This window comes from Heliconius melpomene, chromosome 12, assembly GCF_056956725.1.
Source record: "Heliconius melpomene rosina isolate 202511_hmr_F chromosome 12, ASM5695672v1, whole genome shotgun sequence".
In the NCBI taxonomy this organism is placed as follows: domain Eukaryota; kingdom Metazoa; phylum Arthropoda; class Insecta; order Lepidoptera; family Nymphalidae; genus Heliconius; species Heliconius melpomene.
The window spans coordinates 12,012,067-12,034,770 of NC_140400.1; the positions used below are offsets into that span (position 1 = coordinate 12,012,067).

At 32.2% G+C, this 22,704-nt stretch overlaps 1 protein-coding gene across 5 annotated transcripts in view; it reads right to left on the bottom strand.

Moving 5' to 3' along the window:
• Positions 1-22,704, bottom strand: part of shep (RNA binding motif single stranded interacting protein alan shepard) — a 117,534-nt gene that overhangs the window by 63,600 nt on the left and 31,230 nt on the right. Inside the window, exon 1 of one of the 5 annotated variants that reach the window (XM_085194507.1) lies at positions 15,180-15,321. The exons of the other annotated variants lie outside the window; for them this stretch is intronic. The gene's annotated coding sequence lies outside the window, so the exon portion shown is untranslated. Of the gene's footprint in view, positions 1-15,179; positions 15,322-22,704 lie in introns of those variants that run through there. 5 annotated transcript variants of the gene reach the window in all.

Sequence of the window (22,704 nt, forward strand, 5' to 3'; positions counted from 1 at the left end):
AAAGCATTGTATTTTTAGATATTTTAGAAAATTTCTTAATAAAGTACGTTATAGTTTAATTTGTTTTACGTTCAAAAAATTATATAAACTGAATTTAAATTTTTCGTATATTTTTAATATAGTTTACTAACATTTTTACACAACCTAATATAAGAGAGAATAAAATAAAAACTATGGCGAGATGTTTTTCAGCTCACCGGAAAGTTTCCCAGAGTTCGGTGAAAATAGTTACTTTGCAGTCTTTGTAAAAGGTAACGGTTGTATTTTTATCGTTTATTTACAAAGTTTTTGGTACAAAAGTTACTTCAGCGATGCTTTTGTGAGTTAGTATTTTATAAGAAATAAAAATAATAATTAAATCTTACTGTTTATCTTTTCTGGCATCGTCTTGTCTCCTTTGTTTGCAGAAATCAATCAGAAAGGTAAACATTTTCATATCTACTTTTTTTTTTTTTTTTTATATATGGAATAGGCTTAATATAATCTTAACATATTAATGCTTTAAACCAGACGAACGTTTTTATTTTTTTTTAATTTCTTAACTAAATCTGGCTGAAACGACTTCCCAATTACTTTATACTAATTACCCCTGTATATTACAATATCTTTTGAAAAAAAGTGCATTCAATGATAAGAATTGGCATTGCTAGTTGCCACGAATTCGGTATATCCACAATCGAATCTCGCGGTCTCAGATCTCAATGACGGCATCTGAACGACGTGACCTCAGCCCGCCCTATGATTCACCGGCGCCGTGCATTCCTCTGAACCGCGTAGCTAATAGGAAATGCCGCACCGCCATAAATTTGCGAACACCATCGCTCGTTGTGCAGTCAACTTTAGTGCATAACTTACAAATTGAACTATAACTTAAAGTTAAAAATTTATTATAACCAAAACCAAAAAAGATATTTAATTAATCTTAAATTAATATTCAGAAGATGACCTAGAAAGAAAAGGCAAGCCATTGAGATCCGCCATCTTGTGCCCCACTAAAATAGAGGAACATCGAGTGACTCATCTCTACTTTTATTCCCTACCTCCTATACAGGATAACTTAAGAAAAAAAAGTAGCTAATTTAGAATTAAGCGTGCATCAGAAACGCCCGTCTATATTAGTTTTGCTTGACTTAGCATGTGCAGTACGAAGCTAATATACAAATACAATATTAACCGCCGCTTAGATCGAGTTGAAACCCGTTCTATTTCATTAATGTACAAGTTCATATAATAATAGCAATACTAATAGTTTATATGACTATATACTGGTAGTATTAGTGTGGTTAAGATTAATCAATGTTCTGTTACGTAGAAAACTCATTAATTCCAAAACTAATAATATGGAGTATCGGAACATTATACATTTATTAAAGAATAAACTGCAATTACCTTTAAAATTTAATGAGATTTTCCACATATTGTAGAATTGACACAGATATTAAAGTTATAGCAGGAATTAATTGCAAATCAACTAGTATAGATAATATAATAATAATCAAAAGAAATATTGAATAATCAATTAATTATCATTTGTTTGCAGTTCACATAATCAAATTCTTATTTATATCTAACGACATCGTATCGTTGTCGTTAATTATAAACCGTCTAGTCTCCACACGATGGCGACCTCAATACCGGTAATAATACCTGCAGGTAATCTGATTATCGATGTACTTAGCAGGAAAGGCAATACAGAAAAGAATTAAATATTCTCCACCTATTTTCATTTTATTGCCTTTTAATATTTCGCTTTCTATTAATCCAATATGATTAAAGAAAGTTGTAATAATTCAGTTCTTAATTAAATTAGAAATTATAATATTATTCTGTTTATTATGTGTATACGTATGTACAATAACAATAATAGTATCAGAAATCAATGTGGCGCAGGGGCAACTGACTGTAAACGCGACGGGTTGTGAGTTCCATTTCCACTCGAGGAAATTAAATATTTGACGGCGAATGGCGGAAAATCGGCTTTTTTCTACCTACCCTGCTATGTGTGGCAGACAGCGTGAACCCAATATAAATAATAAAATAAATAAATAAATCAAAATTTACGTCTCATTCAGTAGCAGAATTTTAATTAGAAACGCTTTCTTTTAGATATCCACCACCATCATTGACAGCGTACACTACAACATACAGACAGACAAAAATAAATACAATCACGATCGGAAATTATCATTACAAATGGCTCTTGCAATTTTACGACAAGAATTTATCTGCTGACATTTTAATTTACGTCGAGCGAAGTTCTTAATTAGTGGAGTTTTGTAAGGGTGCGCTACGTGCGGCTCGGGCGGGACCACACGCGAGCGCCGACCGGTGAGCGGTGACACTTTGCACTTTTATAGAAACATTGACTCTTTTTTTTGTCCTATACTATTCAATTGAAATCTTTTATTCTATTCGCATTGTGTTTTTAATTTGCTGATACTATATGTGGTAGATGTTATCTATATTTCTATATTTAATATTATAAAGCTGAAGAAATTGTTTGGTTATAATTGATAATGTGTGTTGACCTAGTACTGCTATTCCCTATATTACGTCAAGTCATACATAGCTGTTAGGTAATTCCATTTGACTAAACAGGCAAAGCCGCAGGTAAAAGATAGTAGATAAAACCTTGTAAATCATTATTTGTCATCAAATTTTGCATATTTACTACATAGGTACTTTTCCTTGAAACAATACAATCGGTAATCGATACCGATAATTATCGAAACGTGATGTGATAAAATACTTTCGACGCTAATTTAAATAAAAAATAAAAATCCGTTGCGTTAGGATGATATTAAACTAAATTTTAACATAGCCCGGTTGTTATAGAGAATTGTTAAAAGCTTTTCGCCACCCTTCCCACTGAGTCGACGCAATACGAAAGCGATTTAGCACTTCATTTTCAGTCTATAAAAACATTTTATTTTATGCACATTACACATTTCACAGCTTAAGTAAATGGACACTGTATAGTTTATTTTAAATATTCCCAGTAAAAAAAAAAAAATTAAAGCATAGCCGTATATTTAGCGTAACATAAGAAATTGATTCGTAATATTTACACTGTGTTCATATAAATACCGAATGGAAAAAGAGATTTAGAAATGGTCGTTCCATAAATCTACATAATCAAAAGCTTCAATATATTCAATATATGGGTCATAATCAGAAAAGTGGACATTTTCGAATTCGTAACGTAACTGATAAGTAACAACACTGATAAAGTTTGTTACGAAACTGATGACATAAGGCATTATACACAACAAAATAACAATATTATATGAATAAAACTATTGTTTTTTTTATTTACTGTGTCTCATCACAGATCAAAATTTTAAAGGTTCAATCGTTGAATTAACAGATTATAAATGTAAGAAGAAAACATAACAAAGTGAGAATATTAACAATATAATAATGCTAGTTCGTAACGTAATAAACTTATATTTCTAGTTAGAGATCACAAAGTTAATGATAAAATTAAATTCAATTTAAAATATATCAAAATTTGAGTCGTTATCATTGGAATTAAGTTTAATTCTTTGTAAGTGTTTATTCCGCATATCTTCATATTTAATAGGATTGGTCTTTTTAAGACGTTCTCTATATCTAAAAAAAAAAAAGCATTTGTTTCAGCATTTGACATAGGAGCTTACGCTTACTGAAAATACAAAAATATATATCAAAAAATAATAATCACAAAATCACAACTAATTTCAGAAAGAATGAAAATAAATTTTAACTAAATCGGTTCAGCTGTTTCTGAGATTAGCGTGCACAAACACATAGACAAACAAGCAAACAAGCAAAAAAACTTAAAAATCATTATTTTTGGTTACTTTACGTTATGAAAAGTCACTAATAGTTTTTTTCATATGCCAGCAATTTTTTTTTCTTATATACATATCTTCCATATACAAGCACCGGTTCGATAAAATTTTATTATAAATATATATAAGAAAACATTGGTACCGTAATTGTGAACTAGGCTTCATATTTTCTCAGTTTCGTTACGTAACGAAATATAACGAAATTGAGAATGAAGTCTGAGAAATTCTAACCTTTTTAAATATTTGCTCATAAGCCACGTGTTGCATGTGCAAGCACTGACGTTCTTTTTTGAGATTTTGTAAAAAGAAGCAAATAACGTAAACAAGAAAACGAAATTATAGAATACTTACCAAAATAAAAGCCGTTTATAACCCTGAGATGTAATTTTACGCATTCCCTCTAAATCATTTGAACCCCTCAACTGCAGCGAGAACACTACTTGTTGTAGCTACGACAGCATTGACTTTTTGAATTATGGTGCCACAACAAAAAATAATATTAAACACCATCCAAAAAAATTGCATTCATAATTTAATTGTACGTTACTAGCCCTGAGTAACGAAAAGACAATATTTTGGGACAAATTTACTTAACTAATATATATTATTTATTAAATTATGTATCAATAAAAATAGTTCTATTTGATATTATGCATAATGTAAAGTAATATAAACATATCTGAAATCAAATAAAACCATAAATATTCGTAACAAATCAATTTTTAAAAAGTAAAGTGGTGAATGGGACACGAAAAATTGTATGGAAGCATTTTGAAAAGTTTTTTGCAACTAACAAAAAATACTATTATTTGCCATAATACATTTAAAATATTACAAAAATCTTTAAGTTAATAAGTAAATTTATCTTAAATGGCAAAATATTTAAATTATCTTTAAAATTGTATTTTTAAAACGCATTCAAAGTAGCGGGACAAGAAAAGACACAAAATGTGCACTTTTTCTGATTATGACCCATATACCATACAACCACAATGGTATTGGAATTTGTGATGAGTCACGTCAATATTATCGCTCTGAAAGTAACTTTTAACGTTCAATGATTCATATGTAAAAAGTAACATCAACTACGAGTACCTTATTATATAAACAACAAAAAACTAAAGCAATATTTGATTCTGATTCTATTCTGTACATTTTTATACAATTTAAAAAACGAGAGCCTGAAAGTTTTAAAATGTGATGCGAACATGACTCGCCCGCTGCCAATTAACGTCCGCTTTTTAGGGTTTAAAAAGAGGCAAAAATTGGAACCCCTAATTACCTATTACAACCCACGCAGAGTACAATCGGGGGTGTATTTGCAATATCATTAAGTCGAGTTCCGGCGTGTTTCGAACAATAATGACATTAATTCTCCACAGCTCGTGGATCCCTGACTATGAGTTCATCAAATCGCTTCTCACGTGTGTGGGTGAGCACCTAAAACCGTTTACGTTCAGTACAGCGGTTGGCCTAAGCCAGTTTCTGATTGGCTCTCGTGTCAGTATAATACGGGTGGCGGCCGACAGTATGAACCCTCTGATTTAATTGAAGATTCCACGATCGACGTCCACTGTACCTTGACACCGTCAGTGCATGTGTCTGCGCTTTGCTAGGAGTTCACTGTCTATCGATGACTATTGATTATAGTTAAATTTTGCGCATAGGGGTGGCTATAAATTAGTGACAATTCATTTGTTTCAATTATGTTTATTAAGATCTAAAGTAGATGTTATTTTTCAATTCGTTACTATTTTTTAAAACTTAAGCTTAATCCTAACAGGCTTTTAAAGAGCATGTTAGAGAAATGTAGTAGAAAAAAGTATCATTACAAACTTACAAATCTAGTTGTGTGTGAGGCAATCAAAGCTCCCGAATACGTACCTGTGAAAATAAAATATAAATTATTATCATCACAAGGCTGTTTTAGCACATAATTTAAACTAAAATTTTAAGTAATACCATTTGAATATTATTTATGGGGACAATATATAAAAAACTCCCAATTTCGTAATTTACAAAGAATTAAGAAGCCCGCGGGGAATACCTAATAGGCACAATTATCGGTAACGCGTATTGTGAACCTTACTTGCCTCCCCAAGGTGCACGTCTTGCAAAAGTCTACTAAAGCCTTCCGAAATTGGATAGATTTGAAAACCTTGCGAATTAACTTTTTAAATTTTAATAATAATAATCATTCAGGCTTTTAAAAAGTAAATCAAAGATCTTTTTTGTTAATATGTATTTAAAATAATTTAACGATTACAATTTATGTAACAAAAATTAAGCAATGTCTTTATTTAGAATGTTCCTTCAAATGCGAGACTCACAACCTTTACTTGCAAGTCTAGAACCCAAATTACGCTATGAGAGCATCTATCAATAACTAAATTTCCTAGTTTCAATATCATTTAATACAACAGTATATTTCCACATAAGAACATAATAGGTATAATTAGTTAACGTTTTCCAATGACTCACTGTCGCCTCATTACAAATTAATAAATATATGAATAGATTGAGACATTATGACTCAGCGGGGTAGCGTCAGGCTGTAAACAATGGTTGTTAGTTCGATTCATTCAGTCTGTAAGCTCCTCACTCCAAAATCCTGCACTAAAATCTATTATTTTACATAGTGTATTTGGTAACTAATATCTAGCTATCTATATGGATATTGTGTTAAAAATGATAATGTTATTAGATTACCAAATTAACTTAGATGGAAAAATAAATAATTATATAGTACAAGCGGGTGAAGCCGCGAGCCGGTTGCTAGTATATCATTGGGACGGAATGTAGTGATTGTACACTTCAGGGATAGACTACCCTCTTCTCAGCCCAACCGGTGTCGCTGTAAAGTAAGCTAACAGCATTTACCTCAAGTTCCAAGAAAAAGGGGAACGAAATGTCTTAACACAAGGTCACTTCTGCCTGTCACAAAAACATAACTAGATGACTTAATAACCAATCCATAACGGAAAAAGTCAATTACACATTATTTATAATACAAAGAAAACAGCTATTGTAGATATTGAGAGATAATACTCAAAAAAAATATTTTAATACATTTTATTGATAAGATAGTATGGTCGTATGTGTAAATATATAAACTTATATCCATACCTATATTATAAATTCGAAAGTAACTCTGTCTGTCTGTTTGTTTGTCTTTTACGCAGGGTTTTATCAGGGTCAAACCGCTAATTTAATTGTGATAAAATACTCATATAGAGATGCTTGAGGGTCTCGGGATGAACATAGGATACTTTTTTTCTCATATTTGTAATATTTTCGATATTTATTTGACATGCAATTTATTCCGCCATGTTAATAACAACCGTCGCTATGAGACCGTTGCTAAGCAACGATTTGCAAAGTTTGTTGTTAGAAAACGTCACCCAAAATGATCTTGCTTAACGCATCTCTCTATTGAAAACTGAAAATAATATCATAAATATATTTAATAAATATTCGTATATTTAAAATAAAACATGTTAAAAATCCCGATACCGGCTAAATGATTATAATATTATGTTACGTCAGTTACGATAAAATGCTACATGTGTTTTAATAACAATTGATTTGAAAGTATTAATTTAAGAGAAAAAAAATGGACGTTTGTTTTGATGTTTGGTGTTTTTTTAATTAAAAAAATCTGCATTTGTATGCATTATCATAATTACTGTTACAGTGTATAATCTTCAAGTTTCACTGAGTCTTTATCAGTTTTATATGGGCAAAGTTCCCTGGTAAGTTGCACCACCACTAGGTACATGGGGTGTGTTTAAATAGGCAACCACACCTAAAAATGGAGTGTCAGATCACTAGATTTGCTCCTTAATTTCAATTTTTATCAGCTTCACGCAGCATCCCGTATAGCAGTCTGCTACGGCAGAGGCGGCCTGTTGTTACCGAAACTAATGTAAGAATTTTAATGAAAATGTATGACTTTTTGTCCTTAAACCTTTGTTTCAAAAACTTAGTTTGCTTACAATATACTTACTATACCTAAAGTGACAGCGGAGGTCGTTATCAGAACACACGCGCTGCGCGTGACAACTCTTCAAAGCTTTGTAAATATTAGATAATAATTACATAATTTTCCTGTCATTTAGTAGTTATAGCCATTTTGTGTACATAATTTTAGAATACTTTAATTTCAATTTTTGAATTTTTTATTGATTAAAATATTGTATGAAATCTTTAGAATATCTTATATTCTAAAGATTATATATATACTATATTATTATATTATAGATATTTCTATTACTTACACAAATGTAAGTTATATTAACCCTAAAAAAGTTGAAATTTGGCCACAGTTATTTTTTTTTTGTCTATTGCTTATACTAAAATCCATTGGTCATGAAAAACTCTACGACGATGTTGAATTGTTTCAGTTTAATTTATTGGAGGTTCTATCTATAAAAGGCACACTTTTTCGTTTTACACAAAAAAACCGTTTAAAAAGTGTTTCTGACGTCTCTAAATTCAATTTTTTTACAAAAGAAAATTAAAAAAAAATGAAGATCGGCGTGGCACAGTGGAAAAGCGACTGACTACATGTTATGGTTGTACATTCATTTCCACTCGGGGTCCGAGTCGAGTACCGCTACTCAACATAAGTAATATCTCAAATAATTGTCTATAAAATTCAATGATAAAATTAATAGGTAGTAAAAAGTCTACGTACATAAAATTACACACATCTAGGTATATGTATATAATATATACCTACTAGTATATAATATATAAGTACTGTAATCGCGACAGTACTGGCTCTACCTGCAAAAAGGCATTGCATGATGATACGAGAATGTATAAACTTTGCGCAAATATGATAATATTTATCTCCGATATCTGCTCGCTGACGGTGTCAACGCTCTGTAACGAGGAAAAAGTGTAAATAATTATTACCTTTTAATAACTTATTGCTGTGCCATTGGAGAGGCCTATGTCCAGCAGTAGACGAAGAAAACCTGATGATGATGATGATGATGATGAATAACTTATTTTGTATTAGTACAAAATTCTCGACGATAGATTTTCTTATTAATAGAGTAAACTCTATGCAGAGAAACATCTTTTTTGTAAAAGAATACATAGCTTAAAAAAATATTAATGAATAGATTATTTATTCTTAGCATTGATGGTTTCATAAATGGATGGTATAAAAAAAATATCAACCAAATTATTAAATTTCAAACATACATATATACACGTGTTTTTGTGCTATTTTAAATAAATATTATTATAAAGAAAATTAAAACTTGTATACAGTTTCTTGATTATTAAAATACGTACCAATAAATATTGCTCCGCTCTTAAAGACCCATGAATAAAGAACGACGTAATAAATATTATAAAAATAGAACTATTCATATTTACCATTTCAAATTCTCCTTTTCAAAAGAAATGGCAAAAGCTCTTATTAAAGGAAAAAAATAAAACCCTTACGATAACAATCTATTCCGCTATTCAACTAAAAAAGTGCTGCGAAGAAAATGCGCCTGAAACGTAATATTCTATTCTTACAATTTTTCTAAAGACCGAAGAAGAATAATGTATACCACATTTAAACAACGTTACTCCTACATACATATACAACGGTATACTTCTATAGTATAGTATAGTATAGAATATTATATAACTGTTTAGTACTATTGTAATAGATATGAATGCAAAGGAACTGAGGACTTGGTTTCACTAAGAACGTTAAAGTGCATTTACTAGCCGTAAAGTGGCGTGCACACGACCGCAGTCTACCTACTTGCGAAGTGAATCAACATCAAAGCTGGAGACTAAATAAAATTGAATAAAGTAAAGACTTGGCTGCTCAAAAGAGGAAGAACACTTCGATATCAAAATAATTGGCTAGCTCGTTTTCGATTATTGTTCAGAAATAAAGCATAGTTTGAATAATCTATAAAAAACTATAAGTGACCTAACTTCTCAATGATCATTATTTTAAGTTAGGAGTAAAAGTATTAAGATTATATCAAACTGGGGTTTAGCTTATTTTTTTTCTGTGCTTCAAGGGACCATAAACTTATATAATATTAATTTCAGTTTAATATCTCCACGCGATTTCGGAATAAATGGTCTTGACAGACAGACAGATGGAAAAGAAAGTGATTCTATAAATGTTCTGTTTTTACTTGAGGTACGGAACTCTAAAAACAAACGATTTTGAAAAGTATTTCAATAAATCTGTGCATTGTACTTTGTACATTTAGTAACGTCGTTGCTAATAATGGCGATGACTCGTCTAATATGCAAAATTAATAATAGGAACATGTATAAGGCGTTGATTCAACCTAATCTGGTTTAGCTAATTCAGAATTTACGACGAACGAGTTTAGCTAATTCAGAATTGTTTGAATTAAATAATCAATTTCCAAACACCCCATTCTATATTATTTATTGGAATGAAAAAGAATAACTGTAAAATAAATGAATATAAAATTTGTTAATATGTCAAATATTACGTAAAATAATAATATTATATAGCTTAGTAACCAATACAAAGGTCTGTTATCAGCACGACTCACGGAGCACCTCTTATTTTATCGTGAATTGCAACAAATAACAGCGATAACGACCAATAAAAGGTTACGTGGTCGAATTGTGACGTCAACATATTGTATTAAACTTGTATGCCGTCGCCGGTGTATCTTCATTATCCGATTATCAAGAGTTTCGTTGGTTCAGTTACATGAAATGAGTAATCCTAGGGTCAATGTACCAACTTAATATAAACTTTATTTTCAAGTATTAATTCGACAACAAATTTGTGATTTCCACACAAACAAATGATCAATTAATAATATTTAATTGTAATTGCAATTAAAAAGTACCCAACTCCGCTTTAATGAAGATCCTTCAAGAACAGACACTTCAGTATGTAGGCCAGGGTTGCCGGGCGTCCATATGAAATAAGGCATGGACCCGGCTTTAATTATGTCTGACGGACGAGAAGCCTTACATATAAAGAAAGTATATAAAACGTGAAGTCTGAATCACTATGTTTGTATATAAGTATATATACTTAGTGACGATAAAATAAGACATGTATTCTATACGGCAGGCGACGAAACATCGATCAATCTGAGATCTAATAGCAATGTCTGACCAAGTTGGCGCCGCTTTGACCGACGCGTACCTCGTTCCGTTCGCAGACACTAGGATTATATGAGGATGAAGGGTTTCGTGTCACAGAGCTTAATTCCGCCCTTTGATCAACTTATTTGATCAAATAAGGCAGAGAGAATTTATTAAATCTTATATGAAATGCACGCTTTTATAAGGTAATTTACTTTTATATTTGATACAATGAAATCATTTGGATCATATTATACGCTTATGTATAATTACCAAAATGATATATTTAAAAAAAAAGTATTAGGGTACCGTCTGTTAGGTTGAGCAAATCGAATTCAGAAAATAGAAACGATTAAACTTCGACAGAACATCCACGAGCTCATCGGCACAATATTTCTTCAAAACATAAATAGCGTCCATTTATAACTCGTAAGAGTATACTGTACTCTCTGTTTTCTTTTTACATACGATTGAATTCGCTAACAAATAATTCGGATTTAAAGCCATCTGAAACTCTCTACTTTATCAAAAGTAATAAATCTTAACATACTATTTATTCCAAATAAGAGAATAGCACTCCTTTATTGAGAAATAAAATAATATTTTATTATTAAAGTAATAAACCGTAACAGTTACCTACAAACTTCGAAGTAACTGGTCTTCTTTAAGAATTCAAGAGGATTCATAAGTTTAAGTTAAATTAGTATTTGAAATTGATTTACTTAGTTTTGTAATAATTTTGCAATATAATATTTATACTATGAAAACAAAATTAAAAACCTTTTCAAATGTTTCATTGGAGAACGGAGAGTTTGAACACAAACTATTCTTTGCCTGGTCTGGTGTGCGGGAAGCTGTATTCATAAATAATCTATAGAACCTCAGATGACATACTGCAGAACTTTTTAAAATTAAGAAAAGTCGACGTTGTATTTCTATTAACAGATCTCATTATACTTGGTTCTTGCATACGTTTATATAAAATAAACATTTTTAAATAAAAAATGAAACACCAAACATGAAGCTGTTATTAAAATAGCTTTTTTTAACTCTATCATGTGTAATACAATGAATAGTTAAGAAATAAGAATTAAACCTTAAACTTAATCTTATCTTATCTTTAAAATAAAATAAATAAGGATCTTTCTAATTGTTTCTTTTTGTTTCTTTTATATTGAACAACAAAGCGATATTACATTGAAATTGTAATAAACATAAAATGTATTCACGTGTATTTTTATACACATATTGTATTTGTATTAATTAGTAAAATATTTATACAACTGGTTAAATGGAACTGTTGAATTAAATACATACTCTACATTTATAAACGTGTGAACTGTATATTACGTACTTCATTTTTCAATTTCGTGTTGAGTGGCAGAACTGTGGGCTTTAGCCTTGATCCCCTAATTAGTATCGAACCCATAACCGTCTCGTTACAGTCAGATTTCTGTGCCCCTGCGCCACAACGACCTCAAATTACATACTACTGTTTAAGAATATTTTGATAATGGCAGTAAAGATTTTATTTTTCAATAACATTCGAAGCTACCGTAAAACATATACCAGTATCAAATTTTACGTTCACTACAATTAAGCCGAGATTACCATTTCAGAAGATATCAGATCATTGACACCATGTTAATATGAGATAGTTCGGAGCAGGTCGGTCCTGTACCGAAGGCTGTGCGTGCGCCAAAACTGTACCAGAGCCGTGAAGTTGCGGTAGGTCAGCGAGCGCATTCCACCGACGCCCACTAAATATAGCCTCTACAAGTGAACGAACTGACCGCCGAACGGATAAAATTGCATACACTTTGACAATGCGCTTTACGGCCCTGGTACTCGCGTTTATTTATAGACACAAAGAAGTGTTCTGTACTGCGCGAGAAAAAGTAATAAAAAGATTTCATGCAAACGCCTAAAAGATACTTTTGAAATACGCTATTTAATTACTCATTTCATTTATATGTATACTACCGCTATATAGGTATAATCAGTAATGCCATTTACGTCAACGTTGTGAACTTTAGCCAAATGTTTGTATTTATTGTGAACGATAATTTTGTTTATCTAAAGAATTGACACATCGTGTGTACATTAAAAACAAAGGGATTAAAATACAATTAACATTGAATACAAATTAAGAATTATAAAAAATAATATACCTACAGAAAAATTTAATAAATATCTAAATTAGCATATTCAATTAATATCTTCGATTTTCACCGTGACGGTCAACACGTGTTAAACAAACCGAATAGCTAGCGTGAAACACAAAAAAAAAACGAAATCGCATGACGCCGCTAATGCATACATACATAAATATAAATGTAAATAGCGAATGTCTGACGGCGAGACACGGCCCCGGTCGGCGAGAGCGCATTTATTTGCTTATCGGAACCATAAATGCGCTAACCGTATACGATAACGGAACAATGAGTGTAGAGCAGGCAGTGCCTACGACATTAGTACAGTGTACACTGAGATATGCTTATCTGCCAGTGTCAATACTCTTTTGTGTCCAGATAGCGGTCTATTTGGCTAAATGCGCCGGACACATTCTTCGGTGCTGAATAACCATCGACAAAAGCTTGACCTTTTAGCTACTTATGGCTTAGGATGGTATGGCTAGAAAAAACTAAAGATGGCCGCATACAAAGCATATTTGTTTTAATATTGCTATCTTCTATTCCAGTCTCTAGATGATTGCTTACTTTTAATGGACGCGTCATGTTAAAAATATTATAATTCATGTGTATAAAACGTCATAAAAACGTGCCTCATTCTGATTGTTTATTCGTAAAAAGTCCATTGTGAATTTTTTTATGTAAAATCCATCCCAAAATGATTATTACATTTGCTATATAATTACACAGACTATAAATTTACTTGGTTTTAATGAATAACAAACGTAATTATGGTAATTTTAGTGGTATTTAAATATGACTTTTGAACTTTGTCATTTGAGTATGTTTGTACTGTTCATTTACCTAATGAATGTAAGTACACATTTAACAATAGATACATGTAAAAACATAGATAAGGCCTCGTTTAACATAAAACAAATTTTTTGTTTCATAAATTCAGGAAAGACCAGTATTTTTATCTTTTATAAAATTTACAAAACATATTTTTTATCTGTTTAACATAAAAGTGACAGAAAATTTGACATTTGTTTCTTGACAATGATTTATATGATTTTTATTAATGCTACAACATACAAAATCAAGTTCTAAAAATAAATAGTGATTTAAAATACGTATAATGATATATGCTTATAGTGTATAATATAGCAACGCAGCATGAAATATTAATTAACTCTACAATGCCCCGGAAGTGGAGTAAAAGGCTTCTTCCGGTAGATTTATTTACGACCATCATTTAAAAAAAACAGTTCCACATATCACTATTATGTCATATTTGTCTAATTTGGAGACAGATTAAATGAAAAATTACTTTGATAATGAACTGTTTAACAAACACTTTTATCTTAACTGCCCTTAAGTGTTCTGTTGTCTTAACGATGTATCATTAACTTGTATTACATTACATTTCAACAGTTTATCTCATACATTGACATTTTTGTATCTTGTAAATTAGAAAGTATTATTTGAACTCTCAGCCACCGTCACCGTTTATCACAGCGACCTTCGCAAGAGCAGATTGATAAGAGATAACAACCTTTCGAGCGATACTGTTGTCATCAGCTTGGAAAAAATATATTTTCTTTATTATGTACTATATATAAATATAATTCAACAGTAGAAATTTGTATATTAGTATATGCTTAGTATATAAATTGAACCCGATGGTGACGGGAGCCGCCGGCAACGAGCGGACGGATATTGTTTTGCGCAAGAGTGTGAGCTGCCGATGCCCGCCGACGGGAAGTCAGCTGACACTTATTGACGAATGTGAACTTTGTTATTACAAATTAACCATCGAAGGTGGTGTTTGTGCGACGTGCTCATAATAATCTTTTTGAGATACAGAATATCATGAAATTTCAGGGAAAATGGTGCACAACACGCATCTACTTAACACTCTCTATAAGCAGACCCGTTAAACCCATTAGCCAAATCATCAATTATTCTTCCGAATCACCTTTGGCACTGCCTCTAGTCTAATGGTAGACCCATAAAAATGAATAGACCAGCTAAAGATATTCACGAGCGACTAGAAATAGCCACTGAAAGTAATGTCAGGCGCGAGCATGCAGTGATCGATCGCACTCACCGTGCGCTCGTAGGCAGCAGGCGCGCCGGTCAGCTGAGCCGTAGACGGCGTAAGAGTTGCCGAACTGGCAGCGGCTGCGGGTGGGAGCGACGTCCGAAGTGGGGCCGGCTATGGGGCACTGGGGCTCCGGGGCACTGCACGAGTCGCGGTCGGGCTCCGAGCTGTGATCACGCAGGCACACACACACGGACCGCACGGAATGCTTCAGGCGGAGGCGGATTGCATCGCGGCTCTCGCGTACTAGCAGCGAGAGTGTCGGCGAGCGACTGAGTGCCGGCGTAGCGCGCGGGGGCCGCCGCCGGCGCCCGCACCCGCCCGCCCCGCGCCGCCCACTTCCTCCGATGAATGACAATAATGGAAGACGTTCAACTCGCCCGCAAACCGAATAATATGAATCATTGCATTAGGGTGCAGCCCCGCCCGGCTCCAGCCTGCACCGCCAGAGTACACTACTGGGTGCTGCCTGCACAGACACGCTGTGCACACGGAGGTATGTCGCACAGATTGCGATCTAGAGTACACAGAGTATGTCGCAGTTGGCCGCTATGCGGGTCGGGTGGTAGCAGTCGCAATTAGCAGGTCCACATGGCAGACGGTGGCGGCTGGTGGCGGCTGCTGTGCGCGCTCGCGACGCCACTAATCTTATCTGCGATAATCTAATCCGGCGCGACGCCCTCTCTTGTGTTTTCTTCCAATTGTGTCCACTCAAGGTAAATTAGAGGTTTTCTCTGGAGATTCAACACTCTACTATGTAGTAAAATGGCTGCAACGACAGTGCAGAAGGAACTATCATACACGACGTGCTACGCATAGTATTTGACACTATTTACAAAGCACATAGAACGACAAGGCAATCATACTTTGTAGGAAAAAAATGTCTAGACGAAATATGTAATGTACACAATAAAATGGCTGAACGAAGATTGTCGTAATTTGTATAAATTTGCAATAAAAAAAACTTGTTTCTTACTCACAAAGCCTTGTCTACATACTATACATACTTTTGAAATGTAACTTTTTTGTAACAACATTCTTAAATGCTTGCTTAGAGGAAAAATAGTTTTTCATAAAATTTTAAATAATAATTTACATGTAGAGTGACCTAAATATCTGCAGTTTTAATATTCCATGAGTGATTCATCACGAACTATTTCAATATAACAATATAATAATAATTGATGATTAAACGACCTTTATTAATAATAGGCTTACGTACAGAGAAGATTTATGGTTTCCACATAGACCTTCATGAAGGTGGACATTAAGAGCGTCCCGGGTCCGCGTCGCTGTCGCAAGGCAACGAGGCTTGTTTTATTTTGCGCGATCCTTAAAGTTCATCTCGTCTAGACCGGTTCACCCACGCCCATGCCTCGCACAGATTTCTGCATCTTGCAACGGACTCGCCGTACAAGTTACTTTATACCCTTTTTATCCTTTTGCAAAACGCCGTGATATTGGCCGCTCCGTCGCGTTAATAGTGAAACGATTTGCCGCAAAAAATGTTATTAGCATTATCCTTCTGGCTATGAAACATAATTGTGTATTCTGTGAATCATTGCAATTACTTTTGTAAATCAACAAAAAATTACATTAATTAATATATGAGATTATATTTGAAATGTCTTGTCTAACATCTTTTTATAAAAACTTTTATATATTTCTGATTTAAAAAAGTTAACTATAGTTTAATCTATATATATAAAATCGAAAGGTCACTCACTCATCACGAAATCTCAGAAACTACAAGTGCTAGGAATCTCAAATTTTGCATAGACGTCACTAGGACGTAGTCATGGAGACAAAAATTAATAATAACATAGTTCACGCGGGTGAAACCGCGAGCGGGCCGCTAGTATACCTATATACACAAAATTTTAATTTATACTTAAACACAACTTAACTAGCTTAACAATGTAAGCATAAGATAACCATAAAAACTATATGGCTTCGTTTTCTCGCAAATATTTTTACATTTTGTATGTGAGAGAGATACATAAAATTTCACATCTTTCAAAATAATGATAAAATATGATCAGATTTATGTTCAACACCCATAGTAATTGCGAAGTGACATAAAGTTGTATATGAAGAGTTTTTTTAAGGTTTATAACTTGCATTATTTAAAAAATATGTACGTACTAGCACAAATTAATCTTTTAAATAAAAAGAATATTCCTGGCGTACAATACCACACCACGAGCGTGTGAGTGTAAACGGGATAGGTTGTGGATTCGATTCCCATTCGCGGAAATTAAATATTTAATATTATCATTTCTTCGCTCCGGAGTTAAAGCGCGATGTTGAGTTCTTCTCAAACGCAATGCTTCCAGAATTCAGAGAAAAGTGAGGAGCAGAGTGTCTAAGCACTAGGCTCCCTTTGCCTAGCCTGTTACTTGACGAAAACTAAGTGTTGAGGATTTGAGATGATTGCATAGAACCAAATAATTACTTATGGCTATTTCCAATCAAAACACATAAAAGAAGACAAGGTTGTACAAGGACATCAATAGCCACTACCTACCTATGCAGGTAGCGGTAACGGTAGCGGTAGCGGTAGCGGGTAGCGACAAAGTAACTCATTATAATCCAGCAAGAATGGCGCTTTGTGGCCCAGCATGGAGGTTAAATATCTAATGCCTTTGTATGCCCACATAATGTTGCATGAGAGCGGCGGTTATGTGCGATATTGCATGGGAAATTTAGCCTTAAATTGCTAAATGAAATTGCAGTCTACATGGATGAATTTTGGAACATTGTACGTGATAATTAAATTGAGGAACATTTCTTTTTGCTATGAAACTTTTCTAGTATAAACGTTTTGTGAATGTCTAATGTTTGAAGTTATTTCTTTTAAATTGTTTATGAATGTGTATATTTTAATGTTATTTCTTTTAAGTTATTGGGGTAGAAGTAAGGAAATTATATACATAGTTAGATATAAAACTCGTTGATGTATTGAAACGATTTATGTTATCAGCTTGTATCGAAAATTATATGGTTATTGTTAAACTGTTGAAATGTAGAGTTATTCGTGGTCTAAGAAAAATATTATTAAGTTATATTTTTTATATACGAGTATACTGCGCTGCAAGATTCCGGCTGGCTATTTATGTTAAATCTAGAATAATAAAACTTTACTATTCTTCGTTCATTTATTAAAAGTTTGGAAAGCCCAAAAGTATCATACTTTACATGAGATTAACGTTCGTGTATTGCACGATTTGTAAAGTGTCATTTATATTTTCATCCATATGCAACTATTAGTAACAAGAAAGGTTATTTAATCTATTCAGTCTCCTCAAGAGATACTTTTACAAAAACAATAATACTGATATGAAAAGTTTGAAATAAAAATATTATTAAAATTGAGACTTAATTAATACATGCATAGTCTAGTTATTGAATAACATATACTGTGTATTTGTCATTTCTAAATATAAACTCATCGCAAACTACCATCAAAATTACTTTAAAATTCACAAAAATAATATTAACAGATTTACTTACATATAACATTGTACGAGCACGATCGATACATAGAAATTTCCAATTCATTTATTCTAAGCGGTGACGGCATGGAAATGATATACGCCAGCACATAGCAACAATGCAAGCAGGAAGATTATTATCAACAAAATGATATTCATTACGGTGACCGCGGCTCCCGTGGTACTTGTAGAGACTCTGGTTAATTAAGCGCTCGACTCCGACTCCAGATTACCATCGTATAGTAGGCGAAATTATATTTATAATTTAATTTAATATTTTTATATTATAACATACCTATGAAGTAGGTGTACCGCTACTGATATAATGGGCCTCACATTAACTTAATTGTTATGGAAATTTTGGAAATATATAATTGTATATAGTAAGTTTTACTAATTTTAATTGTAGATTTTTTTTTATATTAAAAATATGTTTTTAAAAAATAGTATAAATATTTGAACGTCCAAACATACCCACCACTAAGCCATATGTTCTCTTCAGGCAACATTCTTAGAAGTTCTATCAATTCTGGTTAACCAAAAATTATTGAATATTTAATTAAGATAATAATTAAGAATGTTCAATTGGCAAGTGAGACTTATTAAATATTTATATATTTCATACTAAGGTTGGAAAAACATTTTTAGAAAACGAATAGGGTAAAACCCGGATAGTTGCCCCACTTTTTGAAAAAGCTCTTTTGTTAGAAATGTATACCACTACATTACCTATTCAATGTGTGTTCTTAAACATAGTATATTAATCTTTTAACTTAGCCAATTTTTTCAAATATAAATATTATTAATTTTGAGTACAGCCTGTTTTACGTGGCCTCTAAAAAAGGGGATAGTTGCCTACTATGGCGGATACTAGCCTAACGTTAAAAATGGTTCGGGGATACTTGCCTGTCTATTTTTTTTTCAAATAAAAACGAACTTATATTAATTTAAGTAATCATTTTTTGTTATTGAACACAATCTTTCATTAAGTATTAATCAAAGTCAATATAATTATAAAATTACGACAAAATAGACTCCAAAATGGTAATTAAGTATCCAAAATAATAATTAAATATTACTATTTATTTTAAAGGTAGAACAACAATAAAAATAAGAATTAACTTTGGCATAGCATCTATTAAATAAGTATTCAGTTCTAATTACTTACTGAGATCCTTTATAATGATTACCTAAACAACACTTAAAAGTACTAAGGTTTTAAAATTTTAAATTTGAACATGTAATTTTTTAATTAAAAAAAATAATTAAATATTAGTATTTATCTTAAATATTAAAAATAATTATGGGAATAACTTTGGCATTAGTATTGATTATTACCAGAAGCCAAGGTTTTCAATTTGCCACATCTCATGCAATGGTTTTTGAATGTTGTACAAGTTTCATGCAACCACATTCGACACATCTCACATTGTATCCAATCTGATTTTGATTTAGTTAAATTATAATTTTCAAAACATTCTACACAATAATTATCAACTTTAACTTTTTTGTTGGAATTTCATTTTTTGAATTTGCTAATTGATATTGCTATTTTGAATTTCTTAAGGTTCGAGAGGATATGCCATAAATCCGGGATATTTCGTTGATACTTTTTTGTTTTTTATTTAGATCTTCGAACGCAAGTGCTAAGCTATCTTCTGTCCAGCTGATGTGGCGCGGCACCACGCCTGGCTTTCGTTTATACTTGCGAGGCATTTTGCTGTTGAGAATTTATTTTATTTAAGATAAACTATAGTAAAGCCCAATAAAAATGTCACCAAGAAAAAAAGGTAAAACCAAATGAAAAAAATAACTAAGAAAAAAATCTGTTTGCTCGTTAAAATGTGTAGTTACCCCAGGGCAACTATCCGCAAAAGACAGTAAGGCAACTATCCTTTTTGATACGGATACTTGCCCTTTTTATTTACAAAATAAATAAAACATATTTAACAAGAAAACGTTTATTACAGTGCAATTTAAACTCTAATGCAATCAAAGAAATAATTATTTTACTGAAACCGCAATTAGTTATAATTATATTTAACGGAGATTACTTGCCAATATAATTCTGACGCTCGTCAAAGTATCATCGCGGAAGATTTTTACTCACACGGACAAAACTCGTGCACCTACTTCGACAGCTGATGCGGCACCGAGGTCTACGCGGGGGACGCTTCTTATTATGATCAAAAAGAAACACTGACAACACGTCTAACATAGAGCATTTGAAACTGAGGCAAGTATCCGTCCGAGGCAACTATCCGGGTTTTACCCTAAAGAAGGTGGAAGTTTGAGTCCCGCTATGTACACTTTTTTGTACGTTTTTTAAAATCATTTTTCTATCCATTTAGAAAAAAAATCCCCTCGAAACCTCTTAGTATGGAATAATAATATTTAAAATATATTTGAAATAGCTTACAATTGTGTTGCAACTTGCAACGCAATTCGTTGATGTTTTAAATGTTATTCAATTAAAACCACAATTTTATAATATTATTATATTTTCCTTTCTACAAATAGGCATAACGTACCAAATATAAAATAAATAATTTATATTATCCAACGGTATTTACCGTTTTTCATTAGTAGATAAAGATCATTTATCAAGTGTAGCTTGTCGTTGACGCGTGCCTCATTTCTCAAACCTTATTACGGCTAGAGCCGGAAAATAGTGCACGTCTTAATTAAAATTAACAGAAAAATATATATATTTTTATTTAATTATAAATAATAAAACTAAATTTAAATAATCATTAAATTAATAAATGTTTTAAAATTTCGGCAAAATGGTTGTTGAGTTTTAGTTCTTGCCCTAATCTATATCTATCTATACTAATATAATAAAGCGGAAGAGTTTGTTTGTTTGTTTGTTTGAACGCTAAGATCTCTGGATCTACTGGATCGATTTACTTTGTTTTTGTTTTGTATGAAAGCTGCATTCTTCAGAAGTGCTATAGGATATATAACATTACATTACACATATATACTAATAAATTAAAGTACTTTCTAATTTGACATGCAATTTATTCTGCCATGTTAATAACAACCGTCGTCGCTACGCGACCGCGTTCGTTACCGCGTCATTTTGATATTCATCCTTATGAAAATAAATATAATAGTCACTTTTAGCATTTCATCTAGATTGAAATTATATTTCTATAGAAATTATACTCTTATATTTTAAGCAGGCGTAGCCGCGTCCGGGTCCGCTAGTACTAATATAATAAAGCGGAAGAGTTTGTTTGTTTGAACGCTAAGATCTCTGGATCTACTGGTCCGATTTACTATGTTTTTGTTTTGTATGAAAGCTGCATTCTTCAGAAGTGCTATAAGCTATATAATATTACATTACACATATGTACTAATAAATTAAAATACTTTCTAATTTGACGTGCAATTTATTCTGCCATGTTAATAACAACCGTCGTTGCTAAGCACCGGTTTGCAAAGTTTCTTGGTTGTTTTAAGAAAACGTCAACCAAAATGAACTTATATTTTGATATTCATCCTTATAAAAATAAATATATTATATAATATTTAATAAATATTCTTATAGTTCAAGCAGGCGTAGCCGCGTCCGGATCCACTAGTAACTTTAATAAATGTATCTTATATACAGAATGCTTAACAACAGTTATGGATTTCATGTTTCATTTTAATTTTTAACTGAGACGGGCGTGAGACTGTAATCGCGATGGTGGGTGGGTATTTCTTCTTCCAAATCTTCTTCTAATATTTAACAAATAAGGAAATTAAAAAAAAAAAAATTTTCACAACTTCCATAAAACCATAACAATCATAAGTTAGACAGTTTTTAATAGAAATATTTCAGCATCTGCTCAGTGTTTTTGCAATTATATTTTTTTTCTGGCTATCTAACAGAAAAATCACCTAAATTTTCATGAAGGGTGATAACAAGACCACGAAATTGGATTTTGCGATATTATCTACAGTTGCTAGTGACAGGCGGTCCGGTTTACATCTCTGTGGTTTTTGCCTTTATCCCCGCACAGCTACCGCATGTCACACCCAAAGCC